Source organism: Manis javanica, chromosome 2 (assembly GCF_040802235.1).
Source record: "Manis javanica isolate MJ-LG chromosome 2, MJ_LKY, whole genome shotgun sequence".
Taxonomy (NCBI): Eukaryota; Metazoa; Chordata; class Mammalia; order Pholidota; family Manidae; genus Manis; species Manis javanica.
Window position 1 is genome coordinate 173,295,744 of NC_133157.1, and position 27,873 is coordinate 173,323,616.

The 27,873-nt window shown below is 35.6% G+C and overlaps 1 pseudogene; it reads right to left on the reverse strand.

Moving 5' to 3' along the window:
• Positions 1-22,504: 22,504 nt before the first annotated feature.
• Positions 22,505-24,377, reverse strand: LOC108409049 (isoleucine--tRNA ligase, mitochondrial-like; annotated as a pseudogene).
• Positions 24,378-27,873: the final 3,496 nt, after the last annotated feature.

Genomic DNA, 27,873 nt, shown 5'->3' on the forward strand with positions numbered 1-27,873 from the left:
TCATCTGTTGAAGTAGGACATAATATTTACTGTATGACTACTATTCAGTCAACAAAGAATAGACAATTTTTTAATATGTATATATATAATTTTCTAATACCACTACAATGAACAGGAACTACTTGTATAATGAGAATGAAATAAAATAAACTTCATTCACAGTAACATGATTAGACTTTTGGTCTCATCTATGCAGGCTATATTTGTTGATATATTATTGTCTTCATAATTCCCTGAATTATGTTTACAACTGACACCCAACTACAATACATTCTTGAAAATTACTCTTACAAAAGGCATCTTGAGAAATGCCTATTAAGATGGTGGTATCGGAGACTTTATTGTGTGATGTCTTTACATAATATATTTTCATGTCTAAATATTGACTTTTAGACTTTCCAACACTAAAAGTAGCCTCATCTTCTATGTACTTTTTTCCCTTTTATCAGCATTTCCCCGCTTTTTTCCCTTAGTATCTGTAAGTCCGGGGAAAGGAAATCCTGGGGCAAAATAACCCTAAAGACCAAAATCAGTCAAAGGGAGAAATAAAATTTAAAACCTGTTTATTGCTCACAAACTGCAGTTCCAGGCAGTCTTTGTTCTCTGCTCTAGCAGCAACCACACCAGCCTCCCCCTCACCTCTCAGGTACAGATAAGCCCTCTGTTACCCATTGATATGGAGATGAACTTCTCCACCCCTCAGGAAATATGCAAATGCACTAAAGCCTACTTGTGTCCACTTCTGAACACCTGTTGATAAGCAGATGTACTAAAGCCAGGCAAGATAATCTGGAAATGTTTCAATTTTACCCACAATCCACCCTTCCAGAAATCTCACCTTACAATTTACTCAATCCCCCTCTTCTGACCAATCTAGTAACATGCAATAGTAATAGCAATAAAATCTTGATAATCCTCAGGCCAGAGGATTCAGCTAGGTTACTTTACAGCACATTCTCTCACTAAGCACAAAAATACGTTTCTACACTTGTTTACTCATTCCTAACAATCATGCTAGATTGCTCACAAAACTTTTACCAAATATTAGACAAAGTCAAGCCTCTCTTTAAACATTATTTTCTTGACAACAGCAACACAATCATAATTCTCAAGCCAGAGGATTCAGCTAGGTTCAAAGTCCCATGCAGATTAAGTCCAAAGCTCATCCATTCCAGCCATCACACGGCAGCTGCAGCCAGCGGGCGCATCCAGGACACAAAGACTGTAGAAGGAAATAACCATAATTGTTGAGGGCCAATTTGCTGTTATTATGAATACACAGAAATCTAGCTTCCAAGCCTTTTCCCCAAGGTTCCAGAAGAGCCAGCCATCGCCGATCCATGTGTTGAAATGTCCAGAGCCAAGTCCATTTTACTCCTAATTTCTGCACCCATCTTTGCAATGCATGTCTAATAAAGTGGGTACCTTGATTGCTCTCAGTAACTGGTGACCGACCATAGGCTGCAGAGAGATGCTTTAGGCCCCTCTTGGTGATTTGCTGATCTGCACAACGTGCAGGGCACTCCTTCCGGGCTCAGCTGACTTCTTCAAAGGTGAAAGGCAAGCCACATGGATGGGCCCACATTGTCTTTTGATGTGTCTGTGCCAGGCCACTCCATGGCCTTTGGGTCCAGTCTCGCACCCACCCCATGATGGGATAGGAGGTTATTACCTTGATCAGAGCTGTTCCAGTGATGGGCTCTGTAGCCAGCAGGGCATGGTACACAGCAGCCAGCTGCTTCAAGGTGACCCGGACCTCTGCTCCTTTCCATGGTTATGGCCAGGCTCCAGCCAGCAGCAAGAGCAGCAGCAGAGGCAGAAGCAGTAGCCTTAGGCTCGGGCCACGGGCCGGGGTCGGCATGGACAGCAGTGGGGGTGGTGCCTCCACGACCACATGAGTGTAGACACATGTCCCTTGGCACGAGCGCCACTTCTCCCCATCATTTCTAGGGGCAGCCCTTCCAAAGGTTGCACCCATTATGACAGATTTCAGGTTCACAGGAATCCTGCCGACTACACCAATTAAGTCCAGGGAAAGGAAATCCCGGGGCAAAATACTCCTGAAGACCAAAATCAGTCAAAGGGAGAAATAAAGTTTAAAACCTGTTTATTGCTTACAAACTGCAGTTCCAGGCCATTTTTGTTCTCTGCTCCAACAGCAACCACAACAGTCTCCCCCTCACCTCTCAGATACAGATAAGCCCTCTGTTGCCCAGGTAATCACCCACTGATATGGAGATGAACTTCTCCATCCCTGAAGAAAGATGCAAATGTACTAAAGCCTACTTGTGTCCACTTCTGAATGCCTGTTGGTATGCAGATGTACTAAAGCCAGGCGAGATATTCTGGAAATGTTTCAATTTTACCCACAGTATCTCACTAGCATATATCTCTGAATTGGACAAGTAAATTTAAAAATCACCCAGGATTCTACATTCCTGAATTTTACTGTTTCTTTGATTCATATTCAGATGCATATGGATATAATTTTTCCCCATGGGTAAAACATGACTTTTTATTGACCATCAGTTTCCCTTGATTTTTGTGTTAAAATTTTTTCTTCCTTCCAGCCAATCACTTTTCCTTTTCTCTGTTAGCTTTTCAGTCTGTAGTAATTGTTTTTCGAATGGAGTTTTCCATTTAAGTACCAAAGAATGATCCATTTGCATTTGGGCTTTTTTTTTGATTTGTTTGAAATCCACCATTACATACATTTTAATACCAAATTCATCCAGTATGCTCAGAGAAACAACTACATACCATAAAGACCAAGGAACTTCAATTATTAAATTTATCCTGCATTCAGGGGTCATGGTAGGATTGGCCAAAAATTGGAGACAGGATTCATGCTTTTTGAGCTACAAATTGTGATTTTTATTTTAAAATATTCTTGTAAGGAAGTTATTCTATTTAAAACACAGATTGCAAAGTTCACACAGTTACAAAGTGAAAGACTTTTCTTTATATTCAGATGACTAAGAAAACCCAAGTTGTACAGCAAACAGCATCTTAGTTTGTATTACAGTGTGATGTGCAAATAGGTCAAATGCATAAAAGACTTTGAACTTATAAAAACGATTAAAGTATAATCAAAGAAACACAAAATAAGTAGCCTATAATGGCTTACAAAGACCACAACGAGAAGGAGCCATGAAATTCTTTTAGTTTCTGTATAAAGCAACAGCAGGCTTCTATTGCAGATAGAAGCCAGACTAGATTATTCTTTAAGCACTATTAGATATAGATGGAAGAAAGGTGTGGTCCTCTTACCACCCACCATCCCTGATTCTACCCAAAGAGATGTGACTTCAGGAGGGATGACAAGGCTTCCTAGTCACTTTATTGGTAATAAAAAGGCATTCAGTAGTAAGTTCAGCTTACACTATCTTGTGTGGTCTTATTACAGGCCGTATATTTTGAGTGAAGAAGAGTGTAAGTTATTTAGGAAAATCTCTTGAAGGCATACATATTTCATTCTACTCCATGCAACAGAGCCCCCCTTTAGTGTTTACTGGAACTGTTTCAGCCTACCTAAAAAATCCTAAATGCAATTTTCAGTATTGTCCCATTGAGTTCTTTGATGCCATTTGCAATATCTACTAATTTTGAGCTGGGTGGAAGATTGTCTGAATCCCAGTTTGTCCCTCCTTGTTGATGTTACCTTCATTCTATTATCTAAAATCTGGATAGCAAGTGCTAATATATATTTTACATCACTCAAAGCTCAGTCTTTCTGAAGGCAGGTGGGGAATCATTTCAATGGTATAAATACAGAGTTTTTAAAAAACTAGCCAAAACAAACCAAATTCTCTTAACTTCTACCAGGTGTCAGCAAGCTGCTTTCTGTGAACAGCCAGATAGTAAATATTTCAGGCTTTGCAGGCCATACAGTCTTTGTTGCAACTACTCAGCTAAGCTACAGGAGCATGAAGGCAGCTATAGCAGCCATAAATACATGAACGAGCATGGTTGGGTTTCAGTAAAATTTTATTTACAAAAACAGGTGCTATTTTAATTTGACCAGTGGTCCATAGTTGGCTGATACCTCTTGTTAGATGCTTCCTGAAATTCCATTGTTCCTGTATTTTATTTATTATTTAAGTAAACCTGATATGCAATATTATACTGGGTTTAGGTGTACAACCTAGTGATTCAATAATTACATTATGAAATGCTTACCACAGTAAGTGTAGTTACCTTCTGTCACCATATAAAGATATTATAATATAATGGACAATATTCCCCTAGGCTGTACTTTTCATCCCTATAATTTATTTATTTTATAATCAAAATTTTGTACCTCTTTATTCCCTTCACCTATCTCCCCATTTCTCTCCTCTATGACAACCACCCCTATTTTATCTATTTATGCATTTATTTTTGCTTGTTTTTAATTTAGATTCCACATATAAGCAAAATCATACGATACTTGTCTTTCTCTGACTTATTTCACTTAGTATAATACCTTCTAAGTTCATCCATGGTGTCACAAATGGCAATATTTCATTTTTTTATAAGGCTAATACTCCATTGTATATATGTAATACATCTTTTTTTATTCCTTTATGCTTAGACAGTGATCCTGTGTCTAATAGGCACTCTATATACTATCAGCCATCATGATAATTTTATAGAAATGATCTTTCAGTTCCAAAACAGTAGTATTCCAAAAGGGCAAAAGAAAAATGCACTATGAGACACAGGTGAACATGAAACCTGTATTGGCACCAATTATTAGAACAGTTGATGAAAAAGTATTGACTGGAAATGGAAGGAAAACCCTAGTGAAGTAAGCATTTTTCCAGTGTCCATTTCACTTCACTTGTTCATTCATTTACTCACCTATCCAGCCAAACATTACTGGGCACTTAGTATGTCAAGGGCAGCACACTATGTACAGGCATAGGGCAATGAACGTAACAGCCCCAAACCAGGCTTTAACAGAGATTTATTTCACCTGGTAGGACATATGGACGTCAAGTATGTAATTAAAAGAGTAATGAGTGCTGCAGAAGAGGAGTGGACTATGCTGTGAGAGCAGGCAGTGGGACGTCCTATGGAGAGGGCTGGGCTGGGTGGGTGGAGGTGCTGGAAGCCTCTCTGAGCAAGTGGTGTTGAAGCTATATAATATTAAGAATAAGTCAGAGATGGCCAGGGAAAGAGAACTGAGAGAGAGGAGGGATAAAGTTATTAAGGCTTTTATTGTTCAACTACCTGTCTATTTCCTTATGTTGGACCTTTCACGTTATTACTTAGGATACTGAGATTAGCCTTATTGCACCTGGTTCAGGAGAGCAAGATTTTCCTACTGTGACTACAATGATTGTTATTCCAGATTCTTTAGAACAGAAATGAACATCTGTGTGACTGCCTTAAATGAGCTCTCCTGGACTGTAGACTGAATTTTTTCCTAGTTTCATGTTTGACTTTCAAATACAATTTCAAGTACAGTTTCAAATACAATTTCAAATACAGTGAGCAAATACAATTAGCTCACTGAAACTAAAAGACCTAAGGGAAAAATTTTAGCCAGAGTGAAAGTTCTGTTGAGGTATGAACATCCACCATAAACAGAGGAAAAAAGAAAAAGAAAGAGAGGAAAGGAGGGAGGAAGTAGTAAAGAATAGTCATGGTGTGGAGACATCATGACTAGTGACTAATAGCAGAAAAATATATTCAGTTTATTTCTAAAAAGCTTTAAAACTTAAATGTCACCCAAAAGACATTTGGGGAATTGTTCTGTGAGTAAATGTCTTATCTGTAAGAAGAAAGACTAATTGACTCTCCAAACTGTAACGACTTGGCCTCAGTAAAATATGTACTTAACTTTTATAAGACTTATTCATAGTGTAATGGATAAAGTCTCTGTCTCAAAACTACAGTGTCTCTGAAAAATACTGCACTTGTTTCTTTATATTGCAGTATTTAACACTAGGTATATTGTGGGTGATACACCATAGGTTTACAAGACTTGGGTCAAGAGAAATGGTACAACTTTGAGGCTTCCTTTTAGAGCCTATCTGACATTTTCATTCAGCAGCCATGTCTGCAACTTCAGTCAACAGTGTAACATAAAAGGGCAAATGCGTTTACACAATCATCACCTCTTTCATTACACATTTATATGGCTGTGAGGGTTATTGAGGGGAGGCTCAGTGGTCCTGAGATACCAATTTCAATATCTATCCTCCAATCTCCTGGAGAGATTTCAACTTTTCGGATCCAGTAGAATGGACCCTGAGCTATCTGAATACTTATTTCCTAAATGGAATATTAGTGCATCACCCTTGGAGGGAAAAATCAGTGAGGAGTTACCCCAGATAATCAATGTAAGTTTTGATATCATCATCAAGAAGCATACACTGAAGGACCAGCAGTCCAGGAAAGTACACAAATATAACTATTTCAAATTAAGTTATTTCTCTTTAAGAGCTTGAACCATTCAAACAGCCATACACAGGTGGTTAACTCCTCTTTCAGCTTTAACTGTTATGCCCACTTGTGTAGAGATGCCTTTTTTCATTTTCCAAAAATATGAGAATTCTCCACTTAAAACTTCTCATAGCTTAAGGCCCTTCTCCCTTTCTGTGGTACTTACCACATTGGGATTTTACCCTTATTTGAGTGGTTATTGGATGAATGTCAGTCTTCCACAAAATACAAAATACTCTTAAGATATGAATATGAGGATCATATCTAGCTTTTCACACCTTTGTGGTGTCCCAGAGAAGTGTCTACAATGTCGTATGATGGACGTTGAAAGCTATTTACTGGAGGAATAAATCAATAAATGGAAGAGTGAATAAAATAATAACCAATAGATTTATAGAGGGCAAAATAGATTTATAGGAGTTAGCTGTCTAAATACTTCACTTTGAAGAATATAGTCAGCAAAAGCTCCTTAATAAGAACATACACACAGATTGCTAAATTTAACTCAAAATATTACAGTCAATGATAAAATAATCTGGTATGGTGAGAGATGGTAACGACTTTTGATGAGCATTTCATAATGTATATAAATGCGGAATCACTATACTGTACACCTGAAACTATAATAATATTATGTCAACTGTGCATCAATAAAAATATTGGAAATTTGGTCTTTACTTAGGAATTTTCTGGTAAGATGTAATTATCCATATGCAAAGCTACTGCATTATATAATTAATTCTATAGCTGGGTTTGCTAGAATCTGTCCACTTCTGGATCTATTTGAAGGGAAAATTTTACAGATTCTTTTTTTTTAGATTAGTCCTTTGAGTTTGGTAAATAAGACAGTAATGAGTGACTGAGGGGGTGACTGGGTGAGTGAGTGGAACCAGGAGGAAGGGAAAGAAAGAAAGTGGAGAATTTAGAGTTCCCATAGAGTAGTGATTCAATGCTTGGCATTAGCACTAACTAGATTGTTGGGATTCATAAACCTCTCTTTAATTTTCATTTGCTGTGTGTCTTATACAATTTATTTAGTCCAATTTGCTTTCCTCATCTGGAAAATGGGCTTATTAATGTGCCTACACCATGAGGCAATTCATAGGATTAATTGCAGCAATATATGCAAAATGGCATTAAAACAGTGGCATTTATGCTGTGTCATGAAAGTGTTCACAATTAATTTTTGGTCCTTTTCTAAACAATGTATTTTAGCCCCAAAAGCATGTTGTTAATCTTTTCAGAACCATAACCCTTTAGCATGTTGCCTTCTTAGAAAGAATATAAAGTTGCAATTCAATATTTAGTAAACAATGAAGAAGGCAGTTTGCCCAGAGATATTCTTGTTGAGTTTTTAGCATTTGTATTTCCTGTGGTAAACACTAAAGAAAATGTTAGGATGGGTAGTAAAGCAAGGAAGTGATTTAATTAAACTATTTTTTAAAACTTATTTTTCTGTCTTCCAAGTATTTTACATCTGTATTTGTATTTTACAAATGGTAATCAAACAATAAAAAGAAATATAGGTGCCATCATTTTTTAAAACGTACATGCATACACATACACACATACAAATGAAGATTAGGGTCTTTTAGAACCAACTCTACCTTATCACCCAGCATTGGGACAGAATGGCCACCAGGTGGCGCTAAGATTTCAAATTGCAATGCAAATTAGATAAGGCACTAATTTTCCTAAGTGCTTATTGTCCCCTAAATATAGCTATAAGGCAGAACCAGCTCTTTCTTCCCCCTTATCTGTTGAAATATTTAGAGGTTCCATGAGTTGATCCTTCACTATATAATCAAATTAATACCCATTTAAATGTAGGTTTAATAATAAACATATTGTTTTCATTGTAATACAGGTAGAAATCATGTTCCTTTTTCATTCTGTAGTCCAAAATGCTTTGAGAAACTGCCTTCAAGATATTCTAAAGACATCAGACTGAGTATCAGTTCTTCTATACTGAAACTGGAGGAAAAACATCAATTAGAAAGATTAGAATTTGAAAAATCACCGTTAAAATTTTCTGCACTCATGTTCTGCTTTCTACACCTATTGGTTTGTAACAACAATGGATGTGTTTTAAATAGCCACCGATGTTTATTATGATTTTCTACAACATCCACTATTTCTCTAAAACTGTCATATTCAAAAGATGGGCCTGGTATAAGAGAAACATGGTTCAGTGAATAAGAAAGGACTCATAGAATCATAAAGCAAATACATTGGGTTTTCTGTTTCAGGATTGAATGAATTTGAGGAAATTGAAAAGGAATTTTCAAATGTCAGAAAATGCCAGTATACTAAAACTGTTAAACAAGGCATAGGCATTAAAAGGATACTTCAGTCTTAATAAATATGCCAAACCAAAATCATACATAATTCAAGGCTTACATTTATTGAAATCTGGCTGCATTTGAAACTGGATAATTGTACTTATAGTTTATTCAATCAGTCTTCAAAAGTTTGTTAAGAACCTACTGTGTGCCAATTACTGATCTATTTGTTGGAATATAAAGGTTAAAACAAGGTCTCAGTTCACAAGTGATTTACATTGTATTGAGTTCCATGGACAACAGCCAATAAAGTAGTAAAATAATTATTGCAAATAGTAAGTAATAGAGAGAAAATAAAACAAAGTTGTCGGAGGAGAGATGTTTAAAGGGCTTAAATTAGGCTAAGATTTGCCTGGCTAGAAGGAAGAAGCCAAGTAAAATTGTATAAGGAATAGTTACAGGCAGAAAAGTCAGCCAGAACAAAAGCCTTGGCCAGGTAGCCAGCTGGTTCACTAGGTGTGTGTCCAGCAGCAAGAAAGCCTGTGTGGCTGGAACTCAGTATGTATTCATTAGAGAGAGAGTATAGGGAAGGACTAGTGGAAAGCCTGGAAGGCATTGGTGCACAACTTGGGTTATCTGTGTTTTCTTCAATGTAAGATGTATAATTCAGAGCAAGACAGCAGTGCTGTGGTCTCAGTTACAAGGTGGCTCTGACTGCTACTGAAGCAGTTTAGCTGGACAGAATGTGAGACTAGAATGGTGTCAGTGCAGATGGAGGAGATTGAGAGATAAGGAAGAGAAAATGATCTGGAATAATGACAAGGTTTTGGGTTGGTCAACTGACTGTCTCTGTCAGGGTAAAATTTTCTAAGGAAAATTTGGAAGAATACAATTTGGGGGAAATGAAGAATGTTGTTTTTTTGACCATGTTATGTTTCAAATTCCTATTAGATGTCCAAATGGAATTGTTAATTGGTAATTGGATACATAAACTCTGGAGGGGAATCCAGCATAGAGAGGCGTTTGGAGAAGTCTAGGATGGAGGTGCATACAAATGGAACTCACTGGTTGAAGGAGAAAAGATAAAGTTTCAGGAGCAATCTTCAGGTCATGCAAACATTTGTTGTTTGAGCAGATGATAAGGATCCTGTAAAAAGAAGAGTTAGTGTTTTAAAACACTATACAGTGATTTAAATGTACCCAGGATTTGTGTTTTCAAGCATGGTGAGACTATGGGCACAAAAATAACTGCCATGAAGGAAGATGTTTTTATACTTACAGATCCCTAGAAACAGGAGATGCAGCAGCCATGTAGAGCCCCACAGGGAAGCAACAGGGTTGGGCAGAAGGCAGAAGGAGTGGGAAAAACCAAAGCTTGTGGTTTTTGCTGGAGGAATGGAGTGAGTCAGGTTAAGTGAGCTTAACAATGGGTAGTCTGAATGATATGGGTGGGTTCTGGGGCATAGAGGTTGTCCCTAGTGGACGTACCTGGCCCTGACGTAATTAGGGCAAGGGAGTACAGTCCTTGAATGTAAACGTGCACACAGACAACGTATCAATTTCATGGTACTCCTGTAACAGGTTACCAAACTTAGTGGCTTAGAACAATACGTATTTATTGTTTTGCAGTTCTGTAAATTGGAAGTCTGAATTAGGTACCACGGGGCTAAAGTCAAGGTGTCACAAGCTGTATTCCTTCCTGTAGACTTAGGGGACAATCCACATTCTGTTTTTTCTAATTTCTAGAGACAGCTTGCATTCCTCAGCCCTTGGTATCTTCATCCAATGATGGCTCAGCAGAGTCTTGCTCACACTTCTCTGTGTCACTGACTTTTCTGCCTCCATCTTGCACATTCAAGGATCCTGAATTACATTGGGCCTACCCTGGAAAATCCAGGATAACCTCCCTCTTTTAAGAGCAGCTGATTACCACACTTATTTCCATACACTTTGGTTTTCTCTTCTTGTACAACGAAAGAGATTCAGAGGTTCTGAGAGTTAGGATGTGGGCATCTTTCTCTGTCTATCACAGCCTCCATCTCCCGGAGTCTAGGAACAGTCACTTTCTATAGACAGACCGTATGTACAATGCAGCTCTCACCGGTCCTTTTCCACTCACAGGTCAGTAACTCGGTCTGTATGAGCGTCTGAGGTTTTGATTCCCATAAACATACATGTGTTTGTGAAATACAGAGTTGTCTTTCATAGGGTAGTTATTTATCTAAATTTTATGAGCCCAGGAACTACAGGAAATTCTGGAGTGACTCCATGACTTGTATCTTTCTTTTTTTCTTTTCTTGTTGACCACAGTGGAAAAAAGTCATTACAGATAAGAAAACACATTTTTTATTAACTCCTAGGAACCAGCAATTTTGTAAAGTCTTACATGCACAGTCACCAAATTTTGGATGCCTTGAATTAGACTAAAACTGCTTTGCAACAAAAATTTGCAAAAGACTCAGTTGAAAGCTGAACAGTGCCTTAGTTCCAAAATCTGAGAAGATACCAATATTAGAGAAATAGAAAATATTTTCAGATATAATTCCACCCAACCACCCTACTGAGATTTCACATAAACAATTTTTTTGTGAGCAGTGATCACACATGAACTTTGAAGTTAGTGTGGTGCTAAGTGTCCCAAATATATTTGCTTAATTAGTAACATTTGAAACATTTATTGAAATAATTTGTGTGTTTTGTTGTTTTGATTGTTTGAGGTTTATTTTTTTTTTGCTCTATGTGTGTTATGTTCATTTGTTTGTGTACAGAGACAAAACATCCCTATACCATTTTGTAGTCTATTAAATCGGGGCTCTTGGGAGGAAAAAACTATCCAAATCCAGAGATTTAGAGAAGAATAAGTACTAACTTCTCACAATCATCCCTTCCTAAGAGAGTACTAAACCTTAAAATTAACACTTATTTTGCTGCAAAGCAGGCAGCCGCATAACTCTCCTAATCTCAGAAACTTCCCAAGCAGTCATTGCAATGTACATGCCATTATGCACAGTAGGGACAGAGGAATACAGTGTGGAGCCATTAAGAAAATTAAAATTACACCTCAGGGTGAAATTCTGCACCACTGTACATTATGGTACTTCAGGGTACCTTCACCTCCTCTCTTCATTGAGTTAAACGTGCACTTGGTTTCATTGGGAAATCTGAGGAGTGAATAAAAGGCCTCACAATGTGACTGCTTCCATTTTACTTTGGGCTGGCAGCCCTGAGATGCACAGTTTGTGAGGGTTCTTCCCAGTCCCCAGCCCCTGTGCCAGCTGTGTAGGTTCTAGGAGGCAGGGGAAAGACTTACAACCTGCTGTTCAGTACTTCTTTTAAAAAAGAAAAATTGGAATACGATACACTTCGAAAAGGCTTTCTCCCATGATGGCTAATTACAAAGGTGGCTACATTGCCACAAACTTTAAGAAGTTTTATGGAGATATGTGGATTATTTAAAGTTTCTAAGCATATGTTCCACATTTTCTTTCTACATGATTCAACCAGGAAGTCCATATACATAAAGCAGTTTCTTTTGAGCCATATTATGCAATGAAATATAAAATGGTATGTGCACAGGTATACATACCTGCTCTCTCTATATTACCTAAATAACATGAATAGTAAACATTCCATGTGTTTTGGAGGATTTTACCCTTACCTATACTTCTCCAGCATTTCTTCCTTATCTGTCTTATATCTGTACGTGCATACAGAATTAATAATTTTGGCAACACATACAATATAGCCTGACATTTCATAGGGAATAGCCTGCCCATTTGCATACCTTCTCCTATTTGCAAATGTTCCACTCAGCCATGCCCCAGACTAAATAAATCTGAAGAAGGAAATTTATAGTTGAACTAATTGAACTTTTCTATTAATAGCTAAGATAATTTGACTTATTCCTCCACTTGTAAAATCATCATTCTAAAATTTACTTTTATGAGAAGTTAAAATATGGCAGCCTATGTCAGAAAGGTTTTGAACTGTTTTTACTCTCTCCTCATCAGCTGTTATAAAGTTAGTTCCATATAACAGAATAGAGACTCCAGATATTAACCCAAACATATATGGCCAATTAATATACGATAAAGGAGCCATGGACATACAATGGGGAAATGATAGTCTCTTCAACAGATGGTGCTGGTTAAACTGGACAGCTACATGTAAGAGAATGAAACTGGATCTCTGTCTAACCCCATACACAAAAGTAATTCAAAATGGATCAAAGATCTGAATGTAAGTCATGAAACCATAAAACTCTTAGAAAAAAACATAGGCAAAAATCTCATGGACATAAACATGAGTGACTTCTTCATGAACATATCTCCCCGGGCAAGGGAAACAAAAGCAAAAATGAACAAGTGGGACTATATCAAGCTGAAAAGCTTCTGTACAGCAAAGGACACCATCAATAGAACAAAAAGGTACCCTACAGTATGGGAGAATATATTCATAAATGACAGATCAGATAAAGGCTTGACATCTAAAATATATAAAGAGCTCATGCACCTCAACAAACAAAAAGCAAATAATCCAATTAAAAAATGGACAGGGGAGCTGAACAGACAGTTCTCCAAAGAAATTCAGACGGCCAGCAGACACATGAAAAGATGCTTCACATACTCGTCATCAGAGAAATGCAAATTAAAACCACATTGAGATATCACCTCACACCAGTAAGGATTGCCACCATTCAAAAGACAAACAACAACAAATGTTGGAGAGGGTGTGGAGAAAGGGGAACCCTCCTACACTGCTGGTGGGAATGTAAATTAGTTCAACCATTGTGGAAAGCAGTATGGAGGTTCCTCAAAATTCTCATAATAGAAATACCATTTGACCCAGGAATTCCACTCCTAGGAGTTTACCCTAAGAATGCAGCAGCCTAGTTTGAAAAAGACAGATGCACCCCTATGTTTATCACAGCACTATTTACAATGGCCAAGAAATGGAAGCAAGCTAAGTGTCCATCTGTGGTTGAATGGATAAAGAAGATGTGGTACATATACACAATGGAATATTATTCAGCCATAAGAAGAAACAAATCCTACCTTTTGCAACACCATGGATGGAGCTAGAGGGTATTATGCTCAGTGAAATAAGCCAGGCGGAGAAAGACAAGTACCAAATGATTTCACTCATCTGTGGAGTATAAGAACAAAGGAAAACTGAAGGAACAAAACAGCAGCAGAATCACCGAACCCAAGAATGGACTAACAGTTAGCAAAGGGAAAGCGACTGGGGAGGATGGGTGGGAAGGGATAAGGGTGGGGAAAAAGAAAGCGGGCATTAGAATTAGCATGTATTGTGTGTGGGGGGCACGGGGAGGGATGTGCAACACAGAGAAAACAAGTAGTGATTTTACAGCATCTTACTATGCAGATGGATGGTGATGGTGAAGGGGTTTGTGGGGGGGACTTGGTGAAGGGGGGAGCCTAGTAAACATAATGTTCTTCATGTAATTGTAGAGTAATGATAACAAAATGAATTTTAAAAAATGGCTTACTACCCACTGAGGACACATTTGAGAGAGAAAGGAGGCTCATTTAGCAATGACACTGGCACAATTGGTAAACTGGAGAAGTTTCTTGAAAGTTTACTAGTCAGTCTATTAAATCCCCAAATCTGAAAAACAGGGGCTTTTGATTACCTTTATAGTTTTCAGCTATTTGTATATACATTAGTCAGCATTTATGAATGTGACTGTGTGCCAGTCAGTCTGCCAAGAGCTGTGCTAGAAAGATAAACAAACTTCAAGCCCTGCCTTTAAGAGGTAAGGACAGGACTCATTAAATTGCTGCACTGATGACAAATGCCCACTGGCTTTCTCACATCACTCTTAGAAAGTACCTCATACTTCGTCTAACTGCCTTCCTCCTTCCTCTGGCTGATTAAATTATTAGCCCATGTCTTCAGATTTCCTGTGTGCACACATTCACGTAAGACATAGTAGCTACCAGTATTTCATTTTAGTCATTCTTTAAAATCAAGAAAACACATTTAATTATATTTTTTTGTTGCTTTAAGTAAAATACAAGGACATATGAATATTCTTTGAGGAACAGGAAATTAGGAAATAGTATAACATGTACTTGTCACTGTTTTTAATTAGATGCAATCTTATTCAAGCTCATCCTATGTGGAACATGCTTGTACTTTTCAATAATTAATTTCTGAGGACTTGTATAAAAATAATCCAACAATATTGAAGAAGTAGTTAAGAATAACAAAAAAATATGTACCATTTACACAGACACTATTAAAGTATTTTAACCTTACTTCCATCCAACTTACTTTTTACGTATTTATTTTACCTAATTATGATTTCTCATAACTTTGTATTCTTTAATTTTAGAAATTTTATTTGTAATAAATATTTATATGTGTTTACATAATACCTTCCTTATTATACTTCCAGAGAGTGTATTGGCTATACTTTATATTTTATATAATTATGTCTCTATTTTAGGCCCTCTAGATCATTTCTATTTTGTTTTTTAACAATGTTTTAATCATCAAAGTGGTGAATTTCCCTGTGACTGTTTTATTTGTTTTTTGGATTGTTTCCTTAAGGTAGACTAAGTTTGAACATTTTGAGTCCTAAATTTTCCCAAAATTATGGCACCAAGCAATGCTCAGAATACCAGTTTCAGTTGATTCTCAGCAATCATGGACATATCATGTTATAATCTTTCTTATGTCATTTGAAAAATAGTACCACATATTATTTCAATTTAGGTTCCTCTAATGTTTATGATTATGAAATATTTCTCCATATTCTGCTCCTTTAAATGTTCCCATTTGTTATTCTTTATAAATGTTAATGTTTTAAAATAAACCAATACTATATCCCTACTGTTTATTCCCATTGATGGATAGATAGTGAGATATTAATAAAGTTAATCAGGGAATAGAAAATCCTGTTAAAATGATTATTAATGTATTACAGTGTGGAATCATATGCATATACTCTACTAATAATGTGAAGGCACTCAGTATTTACCTGAAGATCTTTTATGTTTGTAACAGGGAGTCAATTATTAATAATTAATTTTGAAATTAACTGTTTATTGAGCCTCTTAAAGGATTTTGCTAGGAGGATTTTGTCTCATATGTGAGTTTTGCTGAAAAGGGCAATAAGTAAGAGGACTCTTCCAACAAAAAACTTGAAAAAATGCTCATTTGATAGCTAGCAAGAGTAGTAAAAATTCATAGGACATACTGTTGAAGACTGTTCTGTGGTAAGAAAATCAGTACCTCTAGTGAAATAAAAAAACCTATCTGATTTCTGCATAACAGCCTGAACTCCAGTTTTGTTTTCCAATATTACAAAAATATGACCTTGTATTATAAAGCGATTGTGTGCCATTTGGACATGTCTTTACCTATTTTGTCTACAATTCTCCAAATTTGGCTTACTAACGGCAGCTCCTTAAGTAAAATGCTGCTGTCCGTTTTCTCACTTATTAAATAAGCAGTTTGGCACACTGCTAAGCATTGTTTCCATGATGATAAATGGCTTCATTAGCGATTACACTGGTGCTGGTGATTTTGTTTCACCCTGTAATGCTCCGTGAGACTGACAGCAAATGACATGACAGCTCTGCTGGATGGAAGAGCTGCTTGTTACTACACAGTTCCCATCACTAAGAAATATATTAGGTTTGTATTTTTTTAAACTTTCAACACAAAATATCTGATACAGACAAAGCTCCTTTCTTTCTATATATGCACACCATACAAATAAAGCACTGAAGCAGGAAAACACGTGCAAACCTATCATTTAACCCAAGAACTAGAATATCTTCAAAACCTTTGCATTTCTCACCTGTGTGCTCTTGAGCCTATCCCCTTGATTATCCTTTATCCACGTATCCTGAAGTTTGCATTCATTCTTTAGACTTTTTTTAATCAGTTTTCAATTTTACATATGTATGTATGTATGTATGTGTATGAGTTTGTGAGTGTACATTAAATGTCTAGTTTTGCTTGGCATGAGTTGTATAAAATAATATTGTACTGTTGGTGATCTTATGTAATTTACTTTTTCTACTCTATTCTAAGATTCTAAGATTCATTCATGTTGTTTCTGTAAAAGATGTTCATTGATTTTTTTTCGCTAAATTTTAATATTCCACTGGGTCATTATATAATACACACACATATATATATATGCTGATATACATAGAATATAGTACATACTAATATATAATGTGACCTATGTGATATATAATATTGTATTTTATTTTATAATATATGGCATCTGCCTCAGGAATATGACACAAAGAATTTTGTAAACAACACACATCTTAATTTCTGGTTAGAGTTCTACTACTCTACCTCTGACTGAACACCTCTCACTGAGAGAGACTAATTTGGAAAACTGTGTTCTACTTTTCTTAGACTAGCATAGGATTAAACAGCATTTATAGGTTCACTTTTTGTGGCCCTACTAAATTCCCATTTAACTTTCCTTTAACTTTTTATTTTTCCAAATGTGAAAAAAAGTATACAACTTAAAAATTATAGTGAACACCCATGTGATCATGTCTCAGATCAATAAAATATTACCTCTATCATACCCATAAGTAATCACTATCATAGTTTTTTGATAATCACTTTTCTTTAAAGTATGACCACTTAAGTGTACATAACAAACACTTTGGGTAGGTTGGTCATATTGTGAAATTTAAATAAAAGTGTTCATACTTTATATCTGGATTTTTCACTCCAAATGTGATGAGTTTCAGCCACATGATTGCATGTAGCTATCATTTATATATTTACATTGCTTAGTAGTAATCTCCAGATCAGAAAAATATTCTCTGATATTATATTTTGAAAGCTTTGTAATTTTCCTTTCATATTTTTATATGAAATTTACCTGTAATTGATCTTTTGTCCATGGCATGAGATAAGGGTCAAAATTATTTTCTTGTTTTATTTTTCATATTTTGTACTAAATTAGGATCCAATATGGCAACACCATTTATTGAAAAGATTTTCCTTTTGCTCTCTAGTGCTATTTTTGTCACAAACCAAGTTCTCCTATATGCTTGCTTATATAGGAAGCTCAAATGTGTTCCATTTATTTACTTATTTATCCTTATACAAATATCTACACAACTGGCTAAAATTCTGTAATAAATTTTGATATCCAGTGAACTGGTCCACTCATGTTGTGTTTTTCAAGTAGTTTCATATTTCCAAAATTATGTATAAATATGAAAATCATTTTTTCAAGTTTCCAACAATACCACCTATATATTGATTTAGTATTTTGTAGAATCTATAGATAATTTGGTGGGAAATTTATGTATTGAAAACATAGGTCCTATTTATGAACATGAATTCACATTCAGTGATTATTTTATGTTTCTAGTTCTTGGATTTAATTGATAAATGTAATTTTTCTTTGTTAGATTTATTCTAAACATTTTATATATTTTTATTATATTATTTTAAAGGGTAACTTTTGAAATGTAATATTCTGTTCATTGTTGCAATACCTAATATAATTGATTTTGGTGTCTTAATTGTTTTCTCAGCAACTCCACTAAACTTTTCTATTAATCTTTATAGTACCTGTAAATTCTCTGTGATTTCCAAGTGCATAATCATATCATCTAAGAGCAATATGTTTTGTTTCTTCCTTTGAATTATTTATGCTGTTATTTATTATTTAAATATTCATCTATTTATTGTACTCTACTAGCTAGAACATTTGTGATACATTAAATGGAAATGGTGATAATATAAATCTTTATCTTGTTGCCTATATCAGATGGAAAAATTTTAATGTTTCAGCATTATATATGATGGTCGTGGTAACCTTTCTAAGAATGTCTTCAGTCAGATTGAGGAATTCACTTCTATTTCTAGTTTACTAAGAGATTTTTATCATAAAACATGCTGAATTTTATCAAATGCCTTTTCTTTGTTGAAGTGCTTTTTCCTCATTTTTTTAGCAGGTAAATTACATCATTTGATTTTTAAGTTGATTTTTGAAAGTCAAGTCAAATTTACAGCCCAGAAAATAACAACAAAAATTTATGCAATCATAATTCTTATATATAATTCATTACTCATATATTGCTGGATTTAATTTGCTAATATTTGCTTAGGGCATTTCCTTTTTTTCTCTCTGATCATAAGTGAGACTGAGCTATAGGTTTGCTCCTTATACTACTTTTTCAGGGTTTTGTATCAAGATTATATTAATCTCAGAAAGTGAAACAGATAGTTTCTATTTTGTCTATATTTATGGAAAAAATGACATTGTTTTTTTCTTAAGCATACTGGAACTTGTGGATAAAAGTTTCTGGTTCTAGAATTTTCTTTGTGGGAAGTGTTTCATGATACATTCAATTTGTTTAATAATTATAGAGCAATATGGGTTTATTTCCAATAGTTTTGGTGTTGGTAGATTGTATTTTTCTAAGATGCTGTCTATTGTATACATGTTTCAAATTTACTGTTTACTTTTTAATGTCTGTCGAACTTCTATGATTTTCACTTTTCATTCATTAAATTGTTTCCTTGCTTTTTTTAGAAAATACGTTTATCAGTTTTACTGATCTTTTAAAATACAGTTCTTTCTTTTTGATCCTTTCTTTTGCAGGTTTGCTTGTATTTTGCTATTAGTTTTGGTGGTATATGGGGTTCTTGCTAATTGCTGGGTACTTGGTTCTGAGATAATTAATGCAGAGGAATATTGCCTCTCAGGGTGTACAAGCTAAATAGAGGCATGCTCCCAGCTGGGCCCTTTGTTCTCTTAGAATTGGCTAACCTCAGCTAGAAAGGCTTTTTTTAGGATGTTAATACAACATAATACATAGGATATTTAAAATGTATGCAATATGTCATACCATTTAGATTCCCACCAGCAATGAACTATAGATCCTGTTGCTCCACATCATCACCAGCATTTGGTGTTGTCAGTGTTCTAGATTTTGGCCATTCTAATAGGTATGTAGTGGTATCTCATTGTTTAAATTTGCACTTCCCAGATGACATATGATGTGGAACAGCTTTTCATATCCTTTTTTTCTGTCATCTCTTCCTTGATGAGGTGTCAGGATCTTTGGCCAATTTTAAATTGGGTTGTTGATTTTCCTCATGTTTAGAATTTTCCAATTTTTTGTATAGTTTAGAAAATATGTTTTTTACAAATATTTTCTCCCAGCCAGTGTCTTCATTCTCTTGATGTTGTCTTTCACAGACTGTTTTTAGTTTTAATGAAGTACAATTTATACATGTTTTCTTTTTTGGATTGTGCCTCCACTGTTGTATCTGAAAATTCATCCCTAAAGCCAAGGACCTCTAGATCTTTTCCTGTTTTCTTCTAGGAATTTTACAGTTTTGCATTATATTTCAGTCTGTGATCCATTATGAATTGTTTAATGTTGTAAGTTGTGCATCTAGATTCATATTGTTGCCTGTGAATGTCCAGTTTTTCCAGCAGCATTTGTAGGGAAGATGATCTTTTCTTCATTGTATTGCCTTTGCTTTTTTGTCAAAGATCAGTTGACTCTATTTACATGAGCCTGTTTCTGGGCCCTCTACCATGTTCCATTGATCTGTTTATCAGTTCTTCTAACAATGCCACATTGACTTGACTCCTGTAGCTTTATGGTAAGTCTTCAAGTCATGTAGTATCAGTCTTCACTCTTCTCTTCTTTACTATTGTGTTGGCTACTCTGGGTATTTTGTCTCTTCATATAAGCTTAAAAATCAATTTGCTGATACCCAAAAAAATATCTTGTTGAAATTTTGATTAAGATTGTGCAGAGTCTATGTACATCAAGATAAGAAAGACAGCTATGTCGACAATTTGGGTTTCACTATCCACGAACATGGAATATCTCAACATTTATGTAAGTTGTCTTTGAATGCTTTCATCAGAATTTTGTAGTTTTGTTCATCTACATGTACATATTTTGTATGATTTATACCCATGTATCTTATTTTTGGGATGCTAATATACATGACATTGTGTTTTTAACTTTCCCATTTTTATTGCTGGTATATTACCCTTATAATCTGTTACCTTGGTATAATCACTTAGCATATTCGTGAGGGGTATGATCTATAGTTACCTTTTCTTATAATGACTTTGTCTGGTTTTGGTATTATGGTAATACTAGATTCATAGAATGAGTTAGGAAGTATTCTCTCTGTTTCTATCTTCTGAAAGAGTTTGGAAAGAATTGCTAAAATTTCTTCCTTAAATGTTCTCTAGAATTCACCATTGAACACAATTGGGCTAGGTGCTTTCTCTGTCCAAAAGTTGTTAATTATTTAGTTTCTTTGATAGATATAGAAATATTCAGATTACCTATTACTTCTACAAGAGTTCTGGTAGATCATGTCTTTCAAGAAATTGATCCATTTCATCAAGGTTAACATATTGGTGGTCATGGAGTTGATTAGTTTATTTTATTATCCTTTTTTTCTTATTTAGGTTAGATAGGGGCTTATGATTTTATCACGATTTTAATTTATAATAAGTTTGCTTTTATAATAAAAAATGAATTTCTTGTAGAGAAACAATAGTTGATTCTTGTTTTATCCTTTCTAATGATTTCAACCTTTTAATTGGAGTGTTTGGGCCATTTACTGTTATCTAAATGGTTTAAAGATGCCATTTTGCTATTTGTTTTCTATTTATGCTATCTTTTTGTTCTTTTTCATGTTTTTCTGCTTAATTAGATTTAGAAATTTTCATATAAATTCATTTTTTATGTATATGATCAATTTTGTGCTTGCTCTAAAGTTCACTATTTACATCTTAAATTTATCACAGTATATTTTCAAATACTATTTAACTATATGTACAACATAATAACCTAATAACAATATATTTCCACATTCTCCCTTTAGTTTCTTGTGTTAGTATTGTCATACAGTATATCTCTTTATGTGTTTTACAAACCATGTAACACTTTTTTTCTAAAGAATCATCTTTTATTTATTTATTTATTTTGAGAGGGCATCTCTCATATTTATTGATCATATGGTTGTTAATAACAATAAAATTCTGTACAGGGGACTCAATGCACAATCATTAATCAACCCCAAGCCTAATTCTCAACAGTCTTCAATATTCTGAAGCATAACGAACAAGTTCTTACATGGTGAACAAGTAAAGAATCATCTTTTAAACCAATTATAAATGTTAAACCAAAAATATTTTATACTTACCTACATATTTAAGATTTCTAACACTTTCCATCTATTTCTGAGAAGTTAGTGTTTTTTTAGTATCATTTTATTTCACACTGAAACATTACCTTTAACATTTCTTATAATGAAGTTCTACAGGAGACTGAATCTATCTACTTTCGTTTGTTAAATATTTATATTTCTTTTTATTTTTAAGTATATTTTTTCTATATAAATCATTCTTGGTTGAACGGGTTTGGGTGCTTTTTTGTGTGTGTGTTTTTCTTTCCCCTTCTTTCACTTTATACATACTCTTCCATTTTTTCTAATTTACATTGTTTTGGACAATATGTCCATAGTCATTCTTACTTTGTTCTACTTTATAAGATTTCCCCTTCTGGCTTTTTTAAAGATTTCCTTTATATCTCTTGTTTTTGCAGGTTGATGATGATGTGGTTTGTTGCGGTTTTCTTTGTGTTTATAATATGGCAATTTGTTTAGCCTTTTTGGGTTTTGATTGATAGTTTTGTCAAATTAGAAATTTTTCTGCTGTATTTCTTCTATTTTTTGCTGCCTTCTTTCTCTTTTGTGGAAATCCATATTGCTTGTGCTAGAATACCACTTTAGCAAAGAGGAAGAATGAAAGCAAAAGAATGCACTATTTTATCCAATATTTCAGCTAATGCAGTCTGACAAGAGTGTCATTTGAGATCACTTTCATTTTCACACTAAAGTTTATATTTGATTACACTGAAATGAAGGCTAGAGAGTTCTGTGGTATAAAGTGCTTGTAACCAACAACTTTTCCAAGATCATATTGTTTATATGACTCAGTAATCTTGTTTGCAAAATCCTACATGGATGTACTGGTCCATGACATACATATCCTTAGCAGGGATGAAATCAGTTTCTGGACTCAAACCAGACACATTTCCCAAAAGAAAACAAACTGTACACCTGAACTTGCTAATATCTCTGACAGCAGTAAGTAATGATGAGCCAACTGTCACTTTAGTGAAGTTATAGGACTCAGCTACCCACAAAAGAATAATCAGCACCACAGAGAAACTCTTTGCTTTGATCACTTTCTCCATTGATGACATAAGGATTAATAATAGTCCCAAAAAACTTGAACATTTATTCCCCATTTTCTGAAAGGGTAAATCCATGGGCAATCACTGTCTTACAAAGGACATTTTTTCCCCCTTGCTGTCATATTTGCTAATCAGGGAAGACTGAAATTAACTGTCAAACTGGTTTTTTTCTTCCAGGGACAAATCCTGCTCTTTTCTCAGTCAGAAGAACATGAAATCATAAAAATCTACTATAAAACCAGATGTTTTATATCCTGGCCAGATACATATTCCAAGGTATCAGAACCACCAGTAATAGATAAGGCTTCTTTTGGAAGTAATTGCTCAGGAAAATAGTCTACAACCCATCACTGCCATGTTGTTCCACTTGTTCAATAATGTGTTCAATGTTTTGACTATTGATCAAAAGCAATTTATATTTTGTGCTATGATGTATTTCATAGGAATTGGAACACCCCAAACTCTTTGCCTTGATGTATACTAATATAGTCATCTGTCCATGATTTTGACCATGGCATTTGCTCTAGATTTAGGAGTCAATTTCACCTTTTTAAACAATTCCTCGATTGTGGTCTTAATATTCATGTGATTGTAATATCTTAGGATCCACGCCTTGCAGGCACAAATAACACTAGTTTGTTAATTCCCCAGACATGGGGATATCTATGTACCAAGTGTTCTTCTTTCAACAAATGCTTTGAAGCCTGAAGCATCTTTATAACCATATCAGTTCCTTCTTAAAGGACAGCCTTGAAGTTCAGGACCTGAAACATCTGTGAAAATGCCATTTTTATCCAGTAAATAATTCATTGACAAGTTGTATTGAAAATTTACACCATAATTTTTCATATCATAAACTGGGATTGTATGAATCAATCCTGTTCCTTTTGGCATAGTCATAAAATTTACAGGTAAAGAGGAGAGACTTTATCAATAATTGTAGGGTGAGTACAAATATCGTTTCCCAAATCTACACCTGAAAATATTGAAATAACCCCAAATGTTATTTCCAAAGTATGAGCAAATAGCTGTTACTTTATCTGTAGCCATTATGTAGCTATCTGCAGAATTGGAACATTTCACAACTATGTACTTTGATTCTGGCATGTAGCAAACAGCCTGATTGGCTAGAATTGTCAAAGACTGTGTGGTCCAGACTAAAAAACTAACAGGTGAACCATCTGTAAGAGATGCCAATTTAGAAAAGGTTTCAAAAGAGGAAACCTTACATATATATATCACAACTGATATGCTCAAGATTATGTTCAAGTTCTACTTCAGCCATAACAGTCCTAAATGAGAGAAAACAAAACACAGGTTTATAAAATTGATAAACCAAGCTGTTATCATTCATTTGATAGAAAATTCTCAATTGTTTAGCTTTATGTTTGCCATCAAACATATTTAGCTCTTCTTCCAATCTACCTTATTCCCCAATGAATAAATGCTAAATTCTGAAATTCTTACTGGTTTTGGGCTGCTGGCGGTCCAGCAACTTTATGGCAAAGTTGGTCTACAACAGCAGGTCCATGTCCCCAAATTTGCTGCTATTCAGGTTAGGCAACTGGTTACTGGCTCTGGTGATGGACTCCAGCAGAAACCTCATATGCACTATGCCAGGTAACAGGAAAGGCCAGGTGGCCCCTAGGGATTATGAGCAAGTATCTAGCTCAAAAGAGCACAGCCCCCAATGTGTGATGGGGCCTCCAGCCTCCACTCAAGCACCTGATCCTCAGCTTCAGTCCTCTGTGTCCCAAAGAACCTCCAAGCAGTCCAGGAGTAAGCTCATGCACAGAAGACAGAGGAAACTCTCGTGATATTTTCATTTAAGGTATTTAATTTTTCCTCACTTAAAGTTCATATAGATTCTTGCACATAATAGGACTACAAGACTTGTTAAATGAAGGACCATATACTATTACCATTTTCAAGTTAAATAGCATTTGTGAAGAGCTAGTGATGACCCACTGAAAGTTGGCATGATCCTAATACACCTACAGTTGAGTAATAAATGTGTGTAGCCTGGGAAAGATAACTGTATGAGTGAACTTTTAAGAAGTACCTTTGCATTCTGTACAAAAATGAACTGTTTAATCACACTGAAACTTTAAAGAATATCAGTCAGATATGTACAGTTTTGATAGGGTAAAAGAAGAAAGTCTAAGCTAACAAAGAGTTGCCAACATCATAAACAAACAGACCTTTGTGAATAGTAAGTATACAATATTGTGACCCAGTGGCCATCTCCTGGGTCAGTGGGGTGGGACCTGGATGGCATAAATGGGTGCCAACAAGGGAGGATGTAAATCCTTAGTGGCCGTGTATTCTTAAAACAATAGTAACTGCAACAACACTCAGTAGTACTATTTTGTAAAGAACTGAAGCAAAAAATAAGAGCAATACTACAAAACTTGCCAAGAGATACCTAAAAGAAGCATAATTGAGTGATTAAGTTCAAACATATATGATATTTTATTGTTGTGGATTTGATTTGTTAGCTTCTCAATGTAGCGTTAATAAGGTTGGAGTAGTATTTGGCCTTGGTTTTATTTTTCTTTTACCATATTATTTTCTACCCAAAGCGGTGAGAATGGTACCCCGTATTTATCTCTGGTACAGAGGGAAAGAAGATAAAATGGGAAAATAGATGTAGGGTCTTTCTTCCTTCCTGTGTAGCTGCTATGGGATAATGTGATTACTTTAAAAATCATGCCACAGATTTTATCTCCTTTTAAAATATTTATTGTTTCAAAAAATACTTTGCAGCAAGTCTTAACCCAGTGATCTGGAACAGAGAGCTCTCAGAGAGCAATAGAGTGGTTTTGTGGCTCTTTTGTATATCATGACTGCCTGGAGAGAACTTTGATTAGAAATCCAACAATATACCAATTTTGATGTTCTTCTTTTCAATAGTTGCAACCTCTGTATTTTCCAATGATATTTTGCAGCATATCCCAATGGTTTTCCTAAGAAAAATAGTTCCCTGGGATATCAATAAATATTTGTTTACTGTTGTGCTTTTCACCACAGAAATGCTTTTCATTTCTGTGGTTAAATAAGTTGGGGAAACATTAGAATAAACAAGTGAAAAGATGCAAGAATATTTTAGGGTCTAAATATTTTTCAACCCTCTAGGAGGATGATGGAGCATGCATTATTTCCCAAATTATATGACCAATGAACCCATTTTTGTTAAGACTGGAGGATGGGTGGTCAGATAGGGGAGAGTGTCTCAGGAAACATTACCATTATGGAATTTTACTTTGAAAAACTCTTATCCTAGTACCAAAGAATATGCCTAGAAGACTTATACTGTTATGTTTTTGCTTGTATAGGGACAAGAGGAATTTTAAAGTGTCTCATGCACACAGAATATGTGTATATTTTTAATGATGAGCATGGTTGTTGGATGGCCCCTTGATTATTTAGAAACTTTTAAACAGTCCCCATATGACTTGATGTGAGAAATGACATTATTTCTAATATTGAGCAAGTTATGTGGTCTATTTTTCTTTTCCTTTGAAATTATGAAAATCTTCATCTGTGAGTAAAGTAAGTAAACAAGTCTATAAAGCCATTTTTTATACATACCAGTGGCCCTTGCCATAGTTGCTTTTTCATGTCTTATTGATAAGCCCCCAGTGGGCTTATCAGCAGCTGAGCAACTGAGTTCTTATCAGTGAAAACATATGAGATGATGACAACTGACACAATTTACCTCACTCTTATTGTAACTCGGGAGGAACATATATTCCCAGCCCAGGGCAAAATATTTTTGAACCAAAGCCGTCAAAGGGAGAAATAAAGTGGGAGAAATACGTTTCTTGCCAACAAACAGTCATCCACTTCTCCTCACCTATGTCTCTCATGACCCAGCTACAAAAAGGGACCCCACCCAAACCCTCCAGTCCAGATATGCCTTTGCTCCCCCTTGTAATTACCTATTGATATGGAGATGGACTACTCTCCACCCCTTCAAAATACCTATTGAGATGCACTAAGACCAGGTGAGAGATTCTGGAAATATTGCAACTTTACCCACAGCCCACTCCTACAGAAATCTCATTTCACAATCTACTCAATCCCCATCTTTCACAGTGGCCCCTGGGTGAGAAAACTGGAGCACTGTAAACAGACTAATAACATAGAGTAACAATAGCAATAAAATCATGGTAATCCTCAAGTTGGAGGATTCAGCTAAATTCAAAGTCCTATGCAGATTTAGTCCATAGCTCACCCATTACTGAACAGGTAGGGAGTTCAGAGCAATCATCACGCAGTAGCTGCAACCAGGGGGTGGGTCCAGGCCAGAGGGACTGTAGGAGAAAACAACCTCAAGGGTGATAAAACACATGTTTTAATGACACCAGCATAAGCAAATCTTGTCCATCAGGTGGGACGCATGCAAGAGTGGTCCTGTGATAGGACAGTGGGAGGAATGCAATCTCATTCTGGTCTAGTATACCAGATTTTCACCCCCTTCCCTGTGAGAGTTACAGATGGGTCAATATATAGGGCTATGGGAGGTACATGCACTGACCATAAAGATAAAACAAAACTTCCCTATAATATGCTCTTACCTCCCAGACACTTTGGGTACACTATCATGATCTTTGGGGGCCACTCTGCTGTTACTCCAGGAATACACAGGAGGCCAGTTTACAGGCCTTTCCCCCAGGGTGCCAAAAGAGCCAGCCATTGCTGGTCCATGTGTCAAAATGTCCAGGGCCAAGTCCACTAAACAGAGTCTCCTCTTTAATACAGTAGGGGCTGGCAGCAGGATGCTGCTATGCTGGTCATATCCTGGCTTGAGTAACTCCTCTTTGGTTTGCACATGCAGTTGTATAGGAGAGGCAGCAAGGTGCATGAGCATATCCAGATGCCCAAGGCTCCTTTTT